The sequence below is a fragment of the Pelodiscus sinensis genome, chromosome 4 (genome assembly GCF_052426305.1).
Source record: "Pelodiscus sinensis isolate ZL-2025 chromosome 4, ASM5242630v1, whole genome shotgun sequence".
NCBI classification, from domain to species: domain Eukaryota; kingdom Metazoa; phylum Chordata; order Testudines; family Trionychidae; genus Pelodiscus; species Pelodiscus sinensis.
The window spans coordinates 58,360,412-58,384,099 of NC_143055.1; the positions used below are offsets into that span (position 1 = coordinate 58,360,412).

Genomic DNA, 23,688 nt, shown 5'->3' on the forward strand with positions numbered 1-23,688 from the left:
GGACAGATACCAGCAGGAAGCAACAGGTGAACACTAACCCACTACCCCCTTGCTGGAATATATTTAATTACCTTGATGAATAAGGGTAAAGGTTAGATTTAAGATGGTTTGACATCTTACATTACAATCTAGTATTTTAACTAATAAAACATCAGATAGAATTGTTATATCTGACAATTGAGCATAAGAAGTAAGGACTTTTAAAAATCAAAGCTTAAATGCTATTTAAAGAACACTTCTCCATTTGAAAGGTTTCCAATATACCAAGGTCACCCATGGTGTTTGGAAGTGAATTATGAGAGTAAAATTTACATTTTCCTTTTCTTACTCTGCACTATTGATCAGGTAATGATTCTGAATTAGAGCTTTGCAAAACATTTTGCAAACAAAGCAAAAAACTACTGGAATTGCCAGATACCGAGATGGAAATAACCCAGGGTATGTCTACACTACCCCGCTAGTTCGAACTAGCGGGGTAATGTATGCATACCGAACATGCAAATGAAGCCCGGGATTTGATTTTCCCGGGCTTCATTTGCATAAGCCGGCCGGCGCCATTTTTAAATGCCGGCTTGTTCGAACCCCGAGCAGTGCGGCTACACGCGGCACGGGCTAGATAGTTCGAACTAGCAAGCCATTCTGAACTATCTGTACGCCTCATTCCATGTTCCACGAGGCGTACAGATAGTTCGGAATGGCTTGCTAGTTCGAACTATCTAGCCCGTGCCGCGTGTAGCCGCGCGGCACGGGGTTCGAACAAGCCGGCATTTAAAAATGGCGCCGTCCGGCTTATGCAAATGAAGCCCAGGAAATTCAACTCCCGGGCTTCATTTGCACGTTCGGTATGCATACATTACCCCGCTAGTTCGAACTAGTGGGGTAGTGTAGACATACCCCCAGTGATCAACAAGCAGAGAATTAAATCCCCAAGAGTGAGTCTAACATTAATATACCTCAAAACACATCCACTTATGGCAACATTGCTGGTCTTTTACATTTTTAGAGAGAGTGCCAGGTTGGCTGATTAAGGAAAAGGAGAAAATGTGTCAGTTTCTTTACAAAGTTCCTACCACTTACCACACCTCTTCATGAATCTTATCACTTTACACTTTATGTAAAGAGAAAAAAACCCATACATTTTAGCCACCAACCCCAGAATTTTAGCTAACAAGGGAAAAGGGACAAAAAGTGGGAGTATACCATTTTGTCCATGGGGATATGCAATTCCAATGGTTAGGTTTTAATTACATAAGACTGGCCACAGAAGGTCAAACCAATAGTCTAACCAATCCAGTATCCAGGCTCTGTCAGAGGCCAGTATCAGAGCTTCCTCAATTTCTATTGTTAGTGAGCTAGCTAGATGTACTCATGGCCACTGACAGAGGGAGGGAGAGGGGGAGAAGAAGACAGTTCAAATGTATTGATCTCTGGTGATGTAAAAGGGCCCTGGAGGGCTGCTACCACTACTGTAGCGGCTGCAACCTCAGGTGGTGCTGAGGGTTGGGTTGGGGAGGTGCGACACTCCTTCTGCTTGAGTCCTCACTTCTTCTGGGGCCCCAGAGCTGAGCCTCCTCACACATTACCCAGTGAAGTCTGTTGCCAACCCTGGATGTATCCATCTGAATTTTCATCCACACAAACTGCAATCACACTCACGACTAGTGGATGTAGCCTCAGAGATCATGCATGTGAAAATAAGGATGTTCACTATTGGTATTCTCTGTCACTTTTTCCCTGTTTAAAAAATGAATCAAGCAATAAAAAGAAAAAATACTTGTCCCCAATCACACAAGTAAAGAATCATACTGCTCAATTTGTCACTAATTCATAGCCAGTTATTCAGGCAAATGAAATGCTGAACAATTAGGAGGAACTAACAAATTCAGGGAAATCATGATCTGTTTCTTTGAGGAAAGTTAGATGCCTAGAATGGTGTATCCAATATTCATTTGCCCAGATCTCCTCCTTTTGTGTTATGACAGTCCAAAACCAGCTTGTTAGTAGTCTTTCAAGTTTTCCATTTAAATTTCTTGAAATATTGTGCATGCACTATATTTGAAGAAAAGATGCTGCAATTAAACGAAGACAGTAATTATTATTGTAACTAAGTGTAAAGGTGATTGTGTACCTCTGCACAAGCAGTCTGCTATTTTATATGCCGATGAAACAAAATATATTGGCCCTTTCATTATGCTTCAGCAAAAGCTATATTTCAGACCCCAGCAGCTAGTTTCCATTACTTCAAGCGTTAGAGACCTGATGATCTGGAGCTCGAGGGCCCTGGTTCTTTACCTTGTTTGCAGGTGGGCACTGTAGCAGTAATTGTTTTGTTTGTAGCAATGCACTGAGGATGGAACTCTCCTGAAGATGGTTAGCACAAGAGCATTTGCCTACTTTGAGGGAGCAGAGCATTAATAAAAGAAGGGTAGATATGGATTGTGTTAAGAGCCTAAGCTCCACGTTATAGGATCGGGCTGGGGACTAGGTAAGGATCCTAAGATCTCCATTGACTGTGTCTATTTTTTTATGTAATGGGGAAAAAAGGACAAAACTGTAATGTCATTATTAATTCTTTGTTTTTAGGTTGCTATAGTCACTAAATTTATTTATACATGAAGTTTGAATTTTTACATTCTAACTGCATGCCCAGACAATCTATTTCAAGGCTTCTGTTCTAATTTTTCAAGGCTGTGCAAGGGATACAACAGGGCTCTTTAAGAGATTGCACCTTTTCATGAAACCACACTGTCCTGAGGCATGTACCAACCAATAGAGAGATATCTATAACTACGTGGGCCAGACCAAGACATTGGAGCTTGCTGTCAGAAGAAATAAACTTGAGTAAAGAGATCAGCGGTCATTCTTAACTACAACAGGCTCTTATACACTAACATTCTCATATAGCTATTTAATATCAATAAACTGTAATCTCTTACTGACAATGATTATTGGCATCCTTGCTTGATAAGGAGTGGAGCTGCAATAGAATGGTGAAAGGCATTATTGATAGATATGCATGTGATATTTTACACATTTCATTGTGAGGCTATAAATGGAGAGTAATAATAAAATACCTGGAATCTTCCCGTAACTGTTCCGTTCCATACTTAGCGATGTAGTTTTCCTTTCTCTGCATTCTGAGTCAGAATACTTATTTTATTGTGTTTGTAGACACATAAACAGTATATACAGCAGTATTTTATTTGTAGGGCTCATTTCATCCAGAGCACTGAGGGTCTCTTAAAAAAAACAACCCTCCACAACTTACCTATAACACAGATCCATTGCTTCAGCCATGCGCCAAATTTTAGCAAATAGATATTTGCTAGTGTTATAGCTGAGCACACACAATTAATGAGACAGCATACCTTTAAAATGAAAATAATCCAAGTAACAGCTGCTCAGTTCTGTGATAAATGCTCAAAAGCATATCCAGATACAGCTATTTGAGGGCGACTAAACCTATTTCTCAACATTCAAGGTATCAAATAGCTCAGTAATATTTCCTCTGAAGGACTCTGAATACAGTCCATACAAAGTTTTGGGGCTGGAGGAAGCTTAGTCATCCATGAACGAAACCAGAAAAACTAATTAAATCTGTAATAATCAGCATGAAATCTTTAATCACAATTAAATAGGATTTTTCTCAGCATTTGAACAAAGAACCCCAAACAGAACTAGAGCCGAACAGAAATTATGCATATTACTAATGCAGCACCTGCAGCTTCCTCTTCTGTAAAGAAGATTTAACTTTAAAAACTATCCTTCTTTTCCCCCCTCTCCGTATAAAAATGTAAGTGAGCCAAGTGGAAAAAACTTAGCCAAAAATAGTAAATAAATCCCATCTTTCAGGAAATTTTTAGCACTTACTTGTCATCTGCATCACTGCAAGGAGACACTTTCTCACAAAGATTTAGCATTATTTATATTCTCAAAGTGTAGCATGCCATTTCCCTAGATTCTATGACTTATGAACCTTACTGCATAAAAGCATTTTTTAAGAGAAAAAAATATTCTTGCCTTGATCTCGGGTCTCAAAAGAAAGATTTCCTTGCAGTTTCTTCATCTCTCTTAAGAACCTCTTCTTGTCCCATAAGTCAGACAATGATGGGGCTGCTAGTGGCCCTCTTCCCCTCCCTTTGGCCCCTATAGTTCTTAAATTACATATTGGTGACGCTCTTGGAGATGGAGGTGAAGATTATGTAGGATTTAGTCGTCCATAAACGTAGGGAGGTCAGATACTGCTGTCCACATCCTCCAATGCCCTAAATATGATACATTTCATGGTATTTTCATTTGGTTTTAGTTGGTTATCAGATAGGGTACCAGGGTTTGAGGCTTTTATATGCTGTGTGGATATGACCACATAGTAAAAATCAAGTGTCCACTAGAAAAGCAGTGCCTTAAACATAAACTTTAAACTTGTACTGATTTTACATTTCTATTCTAATTATTAGAGTTTGAGGTAGGTATTTTATTGACCATTCTCTATAAATACATTGCAGGGTGGGGGAGTAAATACAAAGAAGAGGAAAGCGCTGTTTAATCTAAAATTCAGTGTTTGTACAAGAACAAATAAGTATAGCCTGCCTATTCATAAATTTAGGATGGAAGTTAGAAGATGGTTCTAACATCTTAGAACATCAGAAGAGTGAGGTTCTAACTAGTTTTAAGGTGGAGCTAGTTTATGAATGGCCACTGCAAAAGCAGGGAACTACACTCACTACTCCTGGATGTCTTTTCCAGTGTTGTTTTCTCATGTGCTGACCTTCAAATGCATCACCTCTTCTGCAGCTCTAATCAGCCATAACACCAACAATTTCACTCTTGAGTTTCAGGAGAGGCCCAACTCTTTGTTCTCTGAAACAAAATTGGAATACATAATCAGAGTTCATGCTCTTTCCATTCTTACACTCAGTTTGCTTACTACTCCTTAGAACTTGTGTATGTGTGATGGGACTCTCCTTATACTTAAATCCTGCAACTGCTTTTAACTCCAGAATCAAGTATACTTATACCCTCTGGATCAAAGGGACAAAGTAGGGGAAAAGCACCCAGCAGCTGGAATAGTTAAGACAGCTTTAAGTTGCCCTTGTGCTCACCTGATTCTGTGTTAATCAGTGGCTTGGAGTGGTCCCACAGCATAATTTGAATAGCCCTGAGGTACTGTTTAAATTACAGCAGCCTGTTCTCAACTCCCTGTAGCTAGTAGCACTATGTGTTGGAAGTTCATAGGACATCTCCTCCTACACCCAGCTGGGCCCTGCCATGTCCCTTATGGAAAGGCCTGTATGGGGATCCATGGAAGAGAGCCTGCCATTAACTACCTTAGTTCCTACGCTGGAGGAATTTTCCATTGACTGGAGGGCTACGTCTAGACTGCATTTCTCCTCTCATACTTCATCATGCGTATTTAGATTAAAAACTCTTTGGGAAAGGGTACTGTTTCATACTCTGTGCTTGTGAAGTGCCTACAGAGTGGAGCAATGTGTATACAGATGCACAACAGGCACTCAGCATTAGTTGCGGCACCTAAGCACTATTCTGTGATAAGTAATGAACAATACTAGCAAGTGTGGCTGCGGATTGGGACTCTCTTGGATTGAATATCCTTTTTCTATTTGCAACACACAAGGCATTCACCAAGCAAAAAACAAAAAACAAACAAAAGGTCCTTTTCTTCCTCTTTCCCTTAAGAAGGGAATCAGAGTAAAAGAAAAGAAAGGAAAAAGTTATCTCTAAGCAGTCTAAATAAAGCTGAAATAAGCCATGCAACTTGAGCTACGTCAATTGCATAGCTTAAATTGAAATAGTTTATTTTGACTTTTGGCACTGTCTACACACCAGGAAGTCAAAGAAAGAGCACTCTTTCTCCGACTTCCCCTACTCCTCATAAAATGAGGGTTACAGGAGTTGGAGTAAGAAGTCCTCCTGCTCCACATTATTTTGTCAAAATAACTGCTTGTAGTGTAGAGGTGGACTACATTTTTTTGGAATAACATCAGTTATTCCAAAATAACACTGCTGTCTAGATGTACCCTCGTGAAATGAGGAGTACCGCCATCGAAAGAAAAGCCGTGTTCTTTCCATTTAATTTCGAAAGAACGCAGCTGTAGTCTAGATGCAGGTGAAGTTTTTTCGAAAAAAGGCTACTTTTTTCGAAAAAACCCTGCAGTCTAGACACAGCCTTAGAGACAGGCCTTTGGGGTTTGGCTTATGAGCTTATTCTATGCCTTTAATTAGTGTCTGCCTCCAGCCCTTCTTCTTGAGTCACCTACCTTCATACTTGGTGCATGGAATCTCTAGGATCGTGACACTTGCAACTGTCTCTCTCTTGGCTGATCAATCTGTGTTGGAGATACAGCAGTCTTCTTCCTCTTCACTGCCTATCTCTTCCTGTGGTCAGCTTTCCCTTGTTAAGCTTCCTCTGCCCCATCCAGACAGAGCAAACCTTGCAGGTGCACCTGGTTAATGCTAGATGATGAGCCCAGATGAGGTTGTTAAGCCTCCTCTCTACTAGAGTCTGGATGTGCCCCTTCACGTGCTGTCAAGTCCACAGGGAAAATTGGAGACATCTTTATCTAATAATTTTCAGTTTATTTAGTGACATATTACTAGTAGCTTAGTAGTTAAAACAATTTCAGACTTATGAATTTCATATACTGAACATGAATATCATAAACTGAATTTATTTTGGTTAACAATAATGTTATTATATCAAATATATTCATAAATTACAACAAAAGTTCACATCTAAACTAATCCAAAAATGCCTTTCTCTGAACTGCCATTGAGTGATAATAAAAGATGCACCTTACAACTAAGATCCCAGAACTTGTAATACTATTACAATAATAATTTCATCATATGTAATTTTTAATCTAGAATCTGGTCCTTGTAAAATCTAAGAGTTATTCTATGTCTGAAAAGTTCAGATATAGTTTTCTGTCATGTTTCATCTTGAAATTTGCTTGTTTTGTTACAGCAAATAAAGTCCCCTGTGAAGAAGACTCATGTTTTGAACTTTTTTTTTAAGCAGGCCCAAGAAGGCAATGCATTTTTGATAGATTCTGTTGTAATTTTGATTCCTCACCCACCTTATCTAGAAGTATGATGTGTTGGCTAATATAGACTGTCTATATATATATATATATATGTGTGTGTGTGTGTGTGTGTGTGTGTGTGTGTGTGTGTGTGTGTGTGTGTGTGCGTGCGTGCGTGCTGTGGGTGTATAAACACACACTCACATCTAGCCAGCATACCCTGCATACATTAGTCAGCACACACATAGATATTAATTAGTATGCATTAAAACACCAATAACATTACATTAAACCCAAATATTATAACAGTAATATAGTCTACACTGGACTATGCCATAATTCTGTTGACTTATGCTAGGTATCCCATAAATTCTTGTGTTTGCTGAAGTTAACATTTGTCATAGCCGGTAGGAAACATGTCAAAATCAAGATATGTTTTGTTTTATGTCTTAGTTCAAGCTAGGGAGGTACATTCACGGACCATTATAAGGAATGCTAATATTCAAAACAGAGATTAGGAAAGAACAGAACAACAAGTTAGGGGACATGAACAATGTGATGGATTGGATTTTAGAGACCAGTAAGGAGATTTGTAGTTTGTAAAATAATCACATAAATATCAATTGAAATACGTGATTTTGGGAGCACATCTTCTGCATAAGGTGAATATAAAATCACTGCATGAGATAGCATCTGGGAGACTGATATATTGAACCTTTTTCCTGTACTACAGCTAAGACTCATCATAAATGAAAAGTTCTCCAAAGATAGATTGTAATGTAGCAACTTCAGTATACAAGATGAGTGATGATCCACTACATGGTTTAATTGAAAACCTTGTGTAAAAGGAGTTTGAGATCATGTGGCAGAAAGGAGGTTGTAGAGGCAGCTGATAAACCTGTCTAACTTTTTCGCAAAATGATATTTAGGACCAGATTCTCTTGTTTCAAGGTCCACTTGGCAGGAGAAGGAGATAGAATATTAAGGAGCTGCCTACTGCTTACTTATTCTATGGACAGTTCCAGAAAATAGCCCAGAAGCTACTATAACCTATTGCAACTAGCAACAGGCCCCATAGGGCCATCTGCCAGCTGAGAAATAGTAGAGTGCGCGAAGACTCCAGTTATGCTCCCTACTCTGTCAACACACTCCTATATGAAAGCCTAAATAGGAAGCTGTCATCATAGCCCTGGTCTGGAATAGTGAGTTATTTCAAAATAACAAGTGGAGCGTCCACACTACCAAGCCCATTATTTTGAAATCAGGGGCTGGTTATTTTGAAATAACTACTCCTGCTTTCCAGGAGGAATAATGCTTATTTTGAAATAGTTATTTCAAAATAGCAATAGTATGAATGCTCCGTGGTTGCTATTTCAAAATAACGACTCCCTAGAGTTTTTCAGAGTAATTATTCCCCAGTGCTTCCTAGGTCTCTAAGTTGAGGTAGTATGTCCACAATAATGGAGCTTGCCTCCGACTAAGTTCGAGGCTCCCCAGAATGGGGACACATGATTTCAATTTTGTTATTTTGGGAGTTATTATTTTGAATTTTGTTATTTTGAAATAATTTCTTAATGTAGACATGCCCATAGTTGATTCAGAACCATTGTTTTATTTTGCCTTGTAATAAGGATTAATTTAAGCACATAATTATTATTATTATTATTATTGATTATAATCAAACAATACCAAGTTCATGGAATTTGGATTCAGAAGGTTTGTTTAGAACTAATCCCATTCGAAAGTTGGTGATTGAAATCTTGCAATATGAATGTGTTTTGGGTCTTGTCTTCATTTGTTTTAGAGGAAGGTGGTTGATGTGAAAAAAGATGCTAGGGATTTAAGAGGACAATTATGCTATGTATGTAGGAAACAAAATTCTACACACTGGAAGACAATCAAACAGCAGAAAGGAAAAACAAATAAAACTCATACTTACAACAGCTCATTTTAATTAGTTGAGACACAGAGGAGACAGAAGAAGGATTACTTCTTTCATCTTGTTCTTTCCATCTCAGGCTTTTGCTGAACTGCATTAGAAAGCCAATCAAATGAACAGTATTTTAGCATTGCCAGTAGAACTGGGCAAACTATTCATAGTGAATGTATGATAAATGTTTTCTTTTTTTTACTGTTCATGGTTTAGAAGTGAATTGAATTTTGGGCTTTTTAAATTTATTTGGTCTTATTCAAAATGGTTAAAGGCTTTTATGAAAATATTATTTCAGGAGATGATTTATTCCTGAACTATTCCCTGCAGTGGCTTTGGCCATTAACAGCTATTTATGGCATGTGAGAAATTACTTAAGTCATGGTATTGTTTCTGCTCCCTGACTGACTGACTGATTTTGTTTTTAATTAGCAGGATAGAAGTTGGATATGACTCTATGTGTACTTCCAGTGGTGTGATAACAAACTTGCATGAATTTATTTGAGATTTTCACACTGCAAATGTTCTTGAGAAAAAAAAAATCACTCCTCTGAATGAGTGAGGGAAACAAAAACAGTGGTGAATCACTTCAGAGCAACTCATGTCTTTTATCTGAATGAATGTGCAATTTTTATACTCTATCCGCTAATGCCATTAATTAGATCCGTGGTCCCCAACACGGTGCCCGCGGATGCCATGGCGCCCGCGGGGGCATTTGCATGCGCCCGCCAGGTGCTCAGGGCTGGCTTGGCCCCGGGCACATGGCGCAACGCTTGTGGGGAGCATCGGCCCCGGGCGCGCGGCGCTTGCGGGGGGGAGGGGGTGAAGCGCCGGCCCGGCCCTGGCCCCGGGCGCACGGCGCTTGTGGGGGGGAGAGGAGGAAACGCCGGCCCCGGGCGTGCGGCTATGGGGGTGCCCTGGCCCCGGGCGCGTGGCTATGGGGGGGCCCTGGGCGCATGGCTATGGGGGGGGGCCGTCCCCGGGCATGCGGCTCTGGGGGGGTGCCCCTGGGCGTGCAAGTGTTCCCACCCCCCGGCGCCCGGTGGGCGAACGGCCACGCCCCCTGGCGCCTGACAACCTCAAAAGGTTGGGGACCACTGAATTAGATACATGGAAACCAGTGGGAATTTTGCATGCCCCTAATATGCAATGACTACTAATATTAGCAATCTCAAATAAATATAGTGACATTTTTTATTTGGTATGTATTTTATTTAATATCCGTAATTTAAATCTGAGGAATCTTTAGACACTGGAGAGGTGGAATTTAAAAGTAAGCAGAAAATCCCAGACAACATATTTTAGTGTATTGCTCAGCTCTTTTCAGTTTTTAATCTTTGTGCTTTATTCATTTCTTCATGAAAGTGCATTTTACATTAATGAAAGGTGGTGATTAGTATCCATCACTGTCACATTCTTTTAATAGGATCTGTGTCTGTTTCCACTGAAGTTAAATAGAAAAGCTATAATTGACTTCAATGGAAGAAGACAAGGCCTCAATCAACAGAATGGATCCAACACTTTACACAAGTAGCTGCATATTTGATCTAGAATTATAATGCTAGAAAACAGTGAGATGGGTTGTTGGAAATGACAAATTAAGGAAAATATCTACTGGAAATTTACAACCAGATTGTAAAGTACTATAGCCACAAGCAAATTTCATTCTGTTTTTATCTGAGAGTTATCTTGAAGATTTTCACCAAAATAAATTTAAGCTGTTTCTTACAGCAAGCCCTAAAAACACTGGCCTTGCTTTAAGGTGTCAAATAGGCTGGTACTATAGACAGAGTCTGAAGAGGGGAAAATACCATTCTACAACTGTACCTGCTCAAAAATTCATCTGGTAGGACTATATGCTCTAACAGTTAGTTACAAAAATCCAGCATTTGCAAGCAGTCACATTTTCACAGGGTTTGTGCCACTAATTGGCACAGGGTTGCATCCATAAATACAGGTATAATTAAAATTTATTCTCTGCAGGAGTTCTTGAAGGACATGGGAAATGGCAGAGAACTGCTATTTTTCAGGTCCCTCGGTTGGAACCTGGAGTAGTGGATAGGCCAGGATTCCCTCACCAGTCAAGTGAGAAGGCAGAGACAGCCCAAACCTAAGGCTCAAGGGAACAGAGCTCATTTGGAAGCCCAATCAAAGGTCTGAAGTCCATAGTGAAGGTAGACAGATGTTGAGTTATTGGACTCTGTTCTACACTGGAAGGGGGTTCATTTTTGAGTATGTGACCTGCAAAATCCAAACCAGAGAAGACTAGCAGAGGCAGGCAAACAGCTACAGGAGGCACCAGGAGCAGGAAAAGAATTGCAATATTGCACCTATCCTCATGGAGGTACTTGAAGTGAGTTACCCCCTCATGTGACATGTTGAAAAACACAGTTTTGTAGCCACCAAGGGTGCATCTAGGCTACAGGGTTTTGTCGACAAAAGTCCACTTTTGTTAACAAAACTATACCTGCATCTACACTATCGCCGAGTTCTGTCGACAGAAGTCGGCAGTTTTGTCGACGGCGGTAAACCTTATTCTACGAGAAATAATGTCTTTTGTCAACAGAGTTCTGTCCTTTGTGACTACACTCTCATGTTGACAAAGCGGCTTGCTTTGTCAACAGAACTGGATATAGTCTAGATGCTCTTTGTCGGCAGAAGCTTTGTCAACAGTATCTGTTGACAAAGCCTCTGTCAACAAAAGCCTATAGTCTAGACAAACCCCAAGGGAACAAGTTAGGTTTTGTGTCTCACTTGTGCTTAGGGCAATAAGCTGCATGTGCTTTTCTGACCTTCCCAACTTCGATGTGATAAAAAAAAACCCCTCAAAATACCTATTTGGGTTGTACAAAGTTTAATGAAAGAAAACATAAACAAATGGAAGAGGAAGGAAAATAGTGCTAGTCCGAATACATTATGGAATGGAACCCTTTGCTCGATATTTAACTTGTTCTTCCTGGCCATACATTCAGGAGATAAAATGTGTTGTACGTCACAGCAGTAGCCCAGGTTATAATATTTTAGGCTCAGGGATGCTTTCTCCGGGCATGCTTGTTGAATCTTGTCTCCAATATTGAATAGGTAGTCTTTCCAAGTGTAATGACCTTGATAATATACAGGATGTGCAAGAACAATGAGACAACAGCATTATTATGTGGAAAATAGGGACTCATTATATACTGTTTCCTCAGTTGAGCTTGTTATCGTCCCCGTGTATGACTCACTAGCACACACTTCTAGCCTAGCAATACAGGCAACTTAAAATCTGACAGATTAATAGATTCCAAGGCAAGAAGGGACCACTATGATCATCTAATTTGACCTCCTGTATAACATAGGCTATACAATTTTTCCCAAATTAAATTCCCAGAGTAAATTATCCAATCTTGATTTTCAGTGATGGAAAGTCCATCACAATCCTTGATAACATTTTCCAGTGGCTAATTCCTCACTGTTAAAAATGTATGTCTTAATTCCAGACTGAATGTGTCTCACTCCAATTTCCATCCAGGGGATTATGTTTTGCCTTCCTCTGCAAGATTGAAAAGCCCATTATCAAATATTTATTCCCCACGTAAATACTTAGATTAAGCAACTCATTCCTTAACCTTCCCTTCATTAAGATAACTAGATAGATTTAAGGAGCTCAAGCGCTATAAAGCATGCTTTTTAATCTGTTAATTATTATTGTAATGGCTCTGAACCTGTCTCTAATTAATCAACGTCATTCTTGAATTGTGGGCATCAAACTGGACCCCACATTCCAGAAGAACCTAGGGATAAAACCTGAATCCTACTGGAATCCCTACTGCAACCCATGCCAATCCCTACTGACTCCCACTGAAAACACTCAGTGATATGATAATTCTCCTATTAGAATTACATTTTGACACCTATCAGTTAGCAAGTTTATAATTGATTAAAATGGGTGACTTGTCAATTTTATAGTCTAGGATATTGGTTTTTAAATCAAAATACCATGGGCTTCCTAAAATTCTTCCCTCATTTCTTGTTCCTGAAGTTGTCCATATTTTGATTTGTCTTGTTTATACATTTCAACTTTGAAGGCAAATTAAGCCAGCCTTTCCCACTCTTTGTTTTAATATGGATAACTAATTAGTAGAATCATTGCACTTCACAACTTGAGTAAGAGGGCTCACTGCATTGTGACAAACAAAATGGATTCATTGTTACATAACAAAATGACAATGCATACACTGCCTGCTAAGTGTCATTTGGCTTTATTGTTCCTTTCGTTACATTGCCTTCTATGTCATTCACCACCACTGGGACAAATTCAACTGTGTCTGGTCTACAACACGTACAGAGCTGTCAGTGGAATTTTCAACAGCCCATTTAGTTTTCTGCCTATTTTTTCTAATTAGGGCAGCACACTGCAGGCAGAATAGGTGTTAAGAATCTGGTCAGCGAAGACAGGACACCGAGATTCTATTCCTGACTTTATACTGACTTGGTTTGTGATTTTGAGCAAGTGACCCCTGTGTGCTTCAGTTTCTCCATCTCAGCATCATATTCCTCACATGCAAAATGCTTTGGCATCTGTAGTTATTTATGTATCTACGTATAGAGCTTTACTCTGTATTATAATATTTTAAAAATATTGGGCACATTTGATTCAGAGGTCAGAGAGGCTACAAACATGAGATCCCATTTAATGTTCATATGTGCCCCAGTAACCTGATTCTAATATTGCTCTGTGAACAGAAAAATGCTATTTTATCAATAGTTAATCCAATCAAAATTATTTCAGTTTCAAATATTGAATAGTCATAACAAAGTGCTCATAAACAAGCTCCAGACCAAGAATTATTCACTGAAATGATCAGGAAGTTTTGAAAAAAGCAAGCTATGCGAGAGAGAGAAAAAAAATCACAATTTGTTCATGGACAAGTTTCTAGCTGAAAAACTGAAAAATTAGTTGATTGAGTTAATCACTCTGAATTATTCATCCTCCTCAAGGTATCGTCTGTCCTAGTCATTGTTACTTTGTAGTACATACAAGGGTAGAACCATGAAGCCACAGTCAAGATCAGGACCCCTTTGTGTGCGGTGCTGTCCATCACAGAATAACCATTTAATTGCTTTTGTTTTCCTTCTCTGCATACATTCTCACTGGAATGTATTTATAGCATCAAAATTCCCTTTTGAGGCTGTACTTCTGTCAATGCTGAAGTGACAAGGAAGAGATTGGTTGTCTGGGGACAACACTTCTCTCAAGATACCACAAGTAGCTGCTGCTCTGCACAGCAGGTGCTCTGCAAAGTTTTGAGGAGGGTGTGAGATTTTCTGGAAGTGGAACAGGAGCTCATCACAGCTGAATTCCTGCATAGAAATCATGGTGAAAATCAGAGAAGCTAAAAATTTTTAATTTTCCTCCTTCTCTATCCTTCTGCTTTGCCAATTTCAGCTATGTCTGGTTCAAATTTCCTGACAGCATATTATTCTAGTTGAAAAACCCTATTTCATTTCTGGGAAAATACTTTTTTTTTTTTTTTACAAAAAATACCCATTTGGTTGTTTTTTTCCTCCTTTTTGTTGTAAACCAATATACCTTTCAGTTTTCTGATTCCCCACCTTTTCTTCTTTTACTTATTTACATTTTGCCTTTTTTCCCTTTCTGGAAAGTGAAAAAATTTGGTATTTTACGCTAGTGGAGAAAAGTAAAGATCATATATCAGGTCATCAACTCCTAATTCTGGGCCCCACTGTCTTTACACCCTCTTGTCTTCAGGGCTTTCAAAAGTCTTTATTCCTTATATCATAGATCCCAGTTTCAGACCACCATCCCCAATAGCTTGTAGAGGAAGCCAGGTTCTCCATGTCCTCTACATTCCAGCCCAGGGACCCTGTAGAGAGCAATCAAGATTCCCTGTTGCCTCTCTAGGCTGCTTTCTACTTCAGCCTGTTTCCCACAGCCCCTCCCTGGGATAATGGTGTACTCTGTATTCTTCTCATGCTACAAATCGTCTCAATCTTCCAAGCCACTACAGCCTTTCTAGGTCCAAACTTCTTTCAGGACCAGGTCTTGAAGTGTTTTCTCCTGCAGTTCTTCATTAAATCACAAATGAAAATACACACTTAAGTAATTTGGCCCTTCTCAGGCTCCAATTTCTGACTGAGGATGTGGACAAGGTACTTGGAGGAGTGTGATCGACCATGTGCTCACTTGACCCCTGCCCTTCATGGCTTATTAAATCTAGCCGGGAAGGGATGACTAGCTGAGTCCAGGGGATTATTAATGCGTCTTTTAGATCTGGTATGGTTCCTGCTGCCTTGAAAGAGGCAGTGATAAAACCGTTATCCAAGACGACTTCCCTGGACCCACATGACTTAAATAACTATCACCCAATTGCTAATATTCTCTTCTTAGGCAAGGTACTCAAGCGAGTGGTGGCGTTGCAATTCCAAGCTTTCTTGGAAGAAACAGATTACATAGATCCATTTCAGTCTGGCTTTATGCCTGGTTTTGGAACTGAAACAGCCTTGTTTGCCCTGGTAGACAATTTACGCCAGAAGATAGACAAAGGGAGTGCATCCCTGTTGATTCTCCTAGACCTTTCAGTGGTTTTTTATACCACTGTCCATGATATCCTTTTGGGACGCCTGGCGGAGTTGGGTATTGGAAGCACTGTTTTGCAATGGTTCTGGTCCTACCTGTCAGGACGTTTTCAGAAGGTGGAGCTAGGGGGCTGATATTTGACCCCATGGCGATTGTGCTATGGGGTCCCGCAAGGTTCCATCTTGTCCTCTATGCTATTTAATATCCACATGAAGCTGCTGGGCGAGGTCATAAGGAGTTTTGGAAGACAGTGCCATCAATATGCAGATGACTCCCAACTCTATTTCCCTGTGACATTAGAACCAGGTGTGGCGGTGACTGATCTAAATCGGTGTCTGGAGGCAGTGATGGTTTGGATGAAGTCAAATAAGCTGAAGTTGAACCCAGATAAGACTGAGGTCTTGTGGATCAGGAGGCCATCTGTGCATGAATATGGCATGGCACTTGTTCTAGACGGCGTTACTCCCCCCTGAAAGAACAGGTACGCAGCTTGGGAGTCCTCCTGGACCCTTTTTTAACATTTGAAAATCAAATTTCTTTGGTGGCCAGGAGTGCCTTTGGGCAATTTCGTTTGATCTGCCAGCTGTGACTCGTACTGAACAAGCATGACTTGCCCACAGTGATCCATGCTCTTGTTACATCCTGACTGGATTACTGTAATGCACTTTATGTTGGGCTGCCTCTAAAGAGCCTTAGGAGACTTCAACTGGTCCAGAATGCGGCTGCTCGAGTTTTAACTAACAGTAGTTATATGGAGCACATTATGCCAGTGCTTCAGCAGCTGCACTGGCTTCCGGTATGTTTCTGGGCCCAATTTAAGATTTTAGTTATGACCTATAAAGCCTTAAAAAAGTTGGGTCCAGGGTATCTGAAGGACCATCTTCTGCCATATAAACCTGCCTGGGGATTGAGGTAAGCTGGGGAGGCTTTGCTTCATGTTCCCCCACTTGTAGAGACAAGATTAACATCTACACGGAACAGGGCATTCTCAGCTTTTGCTCCCAGGCTGTGGAATTCTCTTCCTCGGGATATTCGCATGGCGCCAATGCTAATGTTGTTTTGGCATCAAGCAACACCCATCCTTTTTATTCATGCTTTTATTAATGTTTGAGTCTGTATGTTTGTGTTCCTCCTCTCTATGAGTATGTCTACACTACCCTCCTAGTTCGAACTAGGAGGGTAATGTAGGCATACCGCACTTGCAAATGAAGCCCGGGATTTGAATTTCCCGGGCTTCATTTGCATAAGCGGGGAGCCGCCATTTTTAAAACCCCGCTGGTTCGAACCCCGTGCAGCGCGGCTACACGGGGCACGAACTAGGTAGTTCGAACTAGGCTTCCTAGTTCGAACTACCGTTACTCCTCATTTCACGAGGAGTAACAGTAGTTCGAACTAGGAAGCCTAGTTCGAACTACCTAGTTCGTGCCCCGTGTAGCCACGCTGCACGGGGTTCGAACCAGCGGGGTTTTAAAAATGGCGGCTCCCCGCTTATGCAAATGAAGCCCGGGAAATTCAAATCCCGGGCTTCATTTGCAAGTGCGGTATGCCTACATTACCCCGCTAGTTCGAACTAGCGGGGTAGTGTAGACATACCCTATGTGTTTTTAGCTGGTTATGTCCCTCTAGCGTCTCATATTTTAAATTTGTATTTATAGTTGTATTTTTTTGTAAGCTGCCTTGAATATTTTAAATAGAAAGGTGGGGTAAAAATATTTAAATAAATAAAATAAATAATACTTGCTGCAGTTGAAATGACAGCAACTAGTAAGTCTTTACAGAATGAGCAAAATTTGGAGGCTTATGTAAAAGAGTTTTTAGTAATTCTAGATTTTGTGTTATGTCTTCAGATGAACCTATGTTGTAATCTTGGTAGATCTTTTGTCCATCTTTACCCTTGGTTTTATTCATAATTTATCTGAACACTGTTGTCAAAAACTGTTCTGAGTCTGCTATAGAAACTGTTACATGTTATACCAGTACATATTAGTAAGTACTAATATTTTTACTCAACTTTTATTGTAGATTAAACTCATACATTTTTAAACTATTTTCTATGAAATTTGTGTTGTAAGGACAGACTCTTGATTCTTTACCTGTGAGTGACTTTTATTCAGGAACATCATGTGATTGAATGTCAGGCTGTACTTCATTATGGCTGCTGCTGCCATATTTCTGGCAATATAGATGTCTAAAAACCAAAATCCCTCAAAATGACAAAAACCGTCTACAGCTGTATGGTATTTATAAGATTGGAGTTTGATAGAGTACTTACAAATTTTATTATCCTCTATGATTGATAAGTGGTCCTTGTAATTGCAAATGCTTTCTGCAATGGATAGAATAAGGATCAATTGACAGATGATTTTTAACACATTAAGAACTGCTAGTTGTCACAGCTGTCATTAGTAATGATTGGATTAGAAATCCCTTTAATCTATCAACTATGTATCCTAAAGATATCATAAAATAAATTTCATGAGTAATTAGGTTACTTTAAAAATTCCAAAAATAAAACAGTGCTATTAAAAAACATTTTTCCCTCCAGAAAGGAGTTTTGAAAGGGTTTGAAAGGTTGGTTGATGAGTGAAAACGGCCATCATCTTACCAGAGATGGAGGAGTCAGAAACAGAGACGAACTCTTTATCTTACACAAACTGGGTTAATGTGTTTATTCTTTCTGTATCAAGTATCAGGCCGTATTAATCGGATCAACTTGAATCAAATAATTTCATTTGAGACTGTTATTTGACAATCTCAGAATATTATTAAATTTAAAAAACAAAACAATTATAGTAAAATGTTTTCTTTTATGCCAAGCATTTTCGTCCTATGCCTAGTAATTTCTTTGACAGGCTTGCTTTTTAATAAATGACAATTTGGATTTAATATGTAGTAATGGGAGATTATATGGATATCTAAAATGAAGCATATAATTCTCAACTGCATGTGAGTTTGATAAAGGTTTACAGATGAATTATAATGGAACCATTATCATACATTACAAATGGAATATGATGAATTACATGTTTGTCAACTAAGGAATACGAGGCCACAAATCTTTCAATTAATTGCATTTTGTCTAGGGTTATCATTTTTTCCCTTCTCAGTACAATATTTGTACATCTGATCTAACTTTTCACAGTTCAGAGATTATAATTATAAAACCTAAAAAACATACAGTAAATAAGATAGGATATTTATTTTAATAACATATATTATTCTCCCAATAAAATAAGAAGATCTTACCATTTTTTCCAAACAAAATGTATGAATATATTTTATATTAATTGGGATATATTTTTATTACAATCATTTTAAATTAGTCATTTTATGCTAAAGGTATTAGAAACATAGCAGACACCAATTTAGTTAAAAATCATGGAATAGAATACTTTGCTAAACATCTTCTAATGGTATTGCCTCTAAGTTAACATTCCAATAAGAAAGTTCACCATATAGCTAAAGGACATTACAGGTCTGCAGTAAAATAACTTCCATGGGTATTATAAAAATATATATTGACATAGAATGTAGAAATGTTACATTTACAAGATAATTGGATAGTACCTAATGACAACATTCAATATGAGTATAGAAAAGTAAGGACATCCCCCTTCTTATATGCCTTCTTAAATTCTATCTACAAAGACTGTAGTAGTCTGATGCCATAGAGTTTAAGAATAATTCCAGATTTAAACTTGGGTCCAAAGCTAAAAACTTAATACCAAGTACTTGGTGTAGTACCCCTCCTTTCTCTTAAGCTGTTGTGGCTACACAAAATGTCTATAATGCTATCATTACTAGTTTCCTGCACAAATGTCCAAGTACAGGTAGTTTAGGATTAGTATAGAGCTGGAGAAGCAGCTAAATGTTACTCCCTTGCTGTCCAACATGTGGAGAACTCCCAGACTATGCATAGTCAACATAGTCATAAAATAATAGAACTGGAAGGGACCTTAAGAGGTCATCAAGTCCAGTCCCCTGCCATCATGGGAGGACCAAGCACCATCTAGACCAGTATTTCTGAAAGAGTTCTGCAGAATAACTTTGGCTACGTCTAGACTACAGGTTTTTTTTAGAAAAAACTTCACTTGCGTCTAGACTGCCACTGCGTTCTTTTGAAATTAAATCGAAAGAATGCAGCATTTTTTTCTATAGCAGTAAACCTCATTTTACGAGGAAAAATGCCTTTCTTCGAAAGTGCTCTTTCAAAAAAAAGGTGTTCTTGAACACCAAGAGGAGTTTTTCAAAAGAGAGCATCCAGATTGCCTCGAGTGCTGTCTTTCGAATAAGCGGATCACTTTTTCGAAAACAGTTGTGGCTGTTTAGACGATTTCTTTTGAAAGAAGCTTTTTCAAAAGATTATTTTGAAAAAGCTTCTTTCAAAAGAAGCATGTAGTCTAGATGTACCCTTTGAGAAACACATTAACTGGCCATCTCGGTTTGTTTATTTACCAGCACTGTGGCCATGGACCCTTGCGGCTCCTATTGGCTCTGTTTCGTTCTTTGCCAAGGGGAGCCACAGGAAAATGGCGTGGGTCGGGCCACTGCTTCCCGCGGCTCCCTTTGGCTGCAAAGGACGAAACAGAGCCAATGGGAGCCGCGAGGCTCTGTGGCTGTGGCACCGGTAAATAAACAAACCGGGATGGCCAGTTAACGTGTTTCTGAAAGTGATTTTGTGGAACACATTCAGAAACACTGCTCTTTATAAGATAGCACATTGTTAATATTAATAATATAGCGATACATATTCATACTGATTATCTCATTTTCAAAACCATTACCTTTTGCCTTCACCATTCCTTTCATGTTCATGCAGTGTAACTTGTGGTTTACAGGTATGTACCAGAGTTTTAGTAAATATATTCACTTTTCCAAAGTAAAAAAGGGTAAGCAGTAAGCCACTTATCTAAACAAACCAGGGCATCCAGTTAATGTGTTTCTGAGAGTGATTCCGTGGAACAACTTTCAGGAACACTGATCTAGACAATCCTTAATAGATGTCTATCTAACCTGCTCTTAAATATCTCCAGAGATGGAGATTCCATCTAGTTTTCTAGTCCACCAGTGAATTGGTGTGTGCAATATGTTATTGTCTTTTGTTACTGGGAGTAGCAAGGACTGCACTTAGATTAATTTAATCTAGAATTAATAAAAATTTGGGGGTGGAAGGGATGGGGAGATTTCTTCAAGAAAGTAATTCTTATAGTTCCTGTTTCCTCTACTTATTTCATAGTCATCATGCAAACCATAGAATTTATTAACTTAGCAGTCAAAAACCCCATTAAATATATGGGGGCGATGAGGCACCAGCCTGCTCCTCTTCCTTGGTTCAAGGGAGGGAGTTTGGGGTAGGTGTGGGACCACCCTCTGCACTCATTGGCAGCGGGAAGCAGAGTGTCATGGCTGGGAGTTGGGGAAGTAGAGCGGGTTGGGTTCGAGTTGCTCCTCACCCTCCCACTCCCCATGCCAGTGAGTACAGAGGAAGGGAGATTCCAGTTGCCTACACCAGTCTCCCTCCGCTAATTCCCAGGGCTGCATCAATTGTAGAAAGGGGTAGAATGGGGTGTGGCAAGGTGTGCCAAGTCCGGTACCTCCTCCCTCTCCCAGCATCGCCTTATACACAGCACTCAGTTGTCTGGGGTACTATGGAATTTGGGACAATTTGGCACCCCAAATTTCGTGGTGCTCCATGCAGCTGTTTACATTGCATATTGGTAGAAATACAAACCATGTTTTGATGCTGAAGACCAGTAAAGAGCTTGGAAAATCCTTAATTCATTTGGTTGTTTAAAGATAGATTGTTACTGGGTGTCTGGATGGGCTACACCGAGGTCAGATTGCAAGAAAAGGGGCAGCCAATCCCTAAAATTGGTGGTTCAAGTTAAATGGAAGAAAATAGATAATATTATCAGTTTCCTGCAATATATTACATCAGCCAAGAATATTGTAACAGATCTTCTACAGCATGAGATTATGCATTCATCACAAGGGCACAGCTTCACTGATCATTGATCAGACTCACATGTGCTGCCGCACATTTATTATTGTAATCCAATGGACTGTCTTTGTATTGATGGATTAGAAGCGAACATTTTATCCAAATAGATTTCAAGAAGCCTTTGATTGTTATAGTTTGTTTTAAAAGGTGGTGCTTTTGGCACTAGGAAAAAAATAGGTCACAACTCATCTATATTCAAAAATGCAGTTAGCTTATTTCAAAGCCTGTAGCAACAACTGGGGAAATGAAAACATTTTTTAAAACCTCAAACTTAACATTATGCAAAAATGAGAGAAGACAAAAATGTCATTGAAAATATATTTAATTATAGAAATCATTGCCCTTCATTGCCCCTTTAAATGTGTCTGCTTCAGAACATAAAAAGCATAAAATGAAAGGAGCACTAATTGGCTATGTCTACACTGGCCCCTTCTCCGGAAGAGGCATGCTAATTTCAAACTTTGGAATAGGGAAATCCGCGGGGGATTTAAATATCCCCCGCGGGATTTAAATAAACATGGCCGCTGCTTTTTTTCCGGCTTGGGGAAAAGTCGGAAAAAGCATCTAGACTGGCGCGATCCTCCGGAATAAAGCCCTTTTCTGGAGGATCGCGCCAGTCTAGACGCTTTTTTCCGGCTTTTCCCCAAGCCGGAAAAAAAGCGGCGGCCATGTTTATTTAAATCCCGCGGGGGATATTTAAATCCCCCGCGGATTTCCCTATTCCAAAGTTTGAAATTAGCATGCCTCTTCCGGAGAAGGGGCCAGTGTAGACGTAACCATAATGTTTAAGGATACTTTTCCAAACTAGTGAGGAAGGGATACAATTTAGAGGGAGGAAGTGGAAGCATAAGATTCATCTGAAGAGTCAAAATATATCCACTTAACCTATCTACCTCCTCTCCTGCCTACTCTCTTCAGTTGCTGCTTTCCCAAACCATATGGTTCTACAGAGTCAGATGCCTTGCAATCAATGGTTTATACAGCAGCAATCTACATCTTGGTATATTGTGCACATATCCGCACACCCAGGCAGGGTGGACTGATTTAAATTATCAAGTGGAAACCTTTGATTTTAAATTGTTATGCTGTCTGGGTACATACCACAGGGCACACTGTCAAAAACAGAGCAACCCCCCACCCCCACAAACCAGTGGTATGTCCCATCATTAAATTTCAACAACCCAGTAGTAAACATGAACCCCTGGATCGCTACAAACAGTATTACCATGGAGTCAAACAAACCCTTAGGCTTTCCAATCTATCTTGCCATCCACACAAACCGAACTTAGTGATTAATGGTCACTTATACCAAAAGTCACAAGCTTTCAGTCCCAAGAGACCTGTCATTTATCCACATCAATTTGCCCCCCAGATCTGACACCAAAAATACAGGTAACCAATTCTGAAATAAACTATAAGATTTAATGAGGAAAAAGTAGTAAGTTATTTACAGGTTAAAACAAACAAACATGTACACACAAATGAATCGCCATCTATGATTCCTAAAGATGACAGTAGAGGATAATTTCTCAGTTCAAGATATTTCTCCCCTTGTAACTTCTGGAGATCTCTGCCTTAGTTTAATCTCTGGACCCATTCCAACAGCAAAGCTAGGACAAATTTTTCTTGCTGCGGTGACTGTTGAGGAAAAACATGGGGGAGGAGTTAGGGACTGGCCATGTGACTGTCCCCCACATGACTCTTCCTCACATCACCCCCAGCCAAGTGAGGGCCAGCTCACAGTGTAAACAAACTGTCTTGCAGCTCACCATTCAGTGGTTTACTTTGATGGGCTGAGTGCCAAATGTTGCCAGTCCCTGACCTTAGAGATTCCAGCCTTTGACTCCCATCCAGAGAAACAGGTCTAATATAGTGAAAGGTTACTCCAGTTCACCATATATGGGTTCCTACAACCCCCCCAGGGATCAGACACTTACCCCCAGGTCAATATATATTTCATATCTTACCCCACTGTCATGTTAGCCAATATTTAGTAAATTAACTATTTTATTAAGAAAAGAAAGGAATTATGTTTAAATGGTTAAAGCATCACACACATAAAAAGGATTGAAGCGTCTTCAGATCAGGTTTGTAGCAGTGATAGAATAAACATGGTAATACTGTTTGTAGCTTG

At 39.6% G+C, this 23,688-nt stretch overlaps 1 long non-coding RNA gene across 1 annotated transcript; it reads right to left on the reverse strand.

Annotated features, from left to right (window-relative positions):
• Positions 1-4,368: 4,368 nt before the first annotated feature.
• Positions 4,369-9,075, reverse strand: LOC142829457 (uncharacterized). The gene is made up of 3 exons (XR_012903873.2): positions 8,983-9,075; positions 6,279-6,544; positions 4,369-4,860 (listed from the first exon to the last, which is right to left on the reverse strand). It is a non-coding gene; the product is annotated as an uncharacterized LOC142829457 (long non-coding RNA).
• Positions 9,076-23,688: the final 14,613 nt, after the last annotated feature.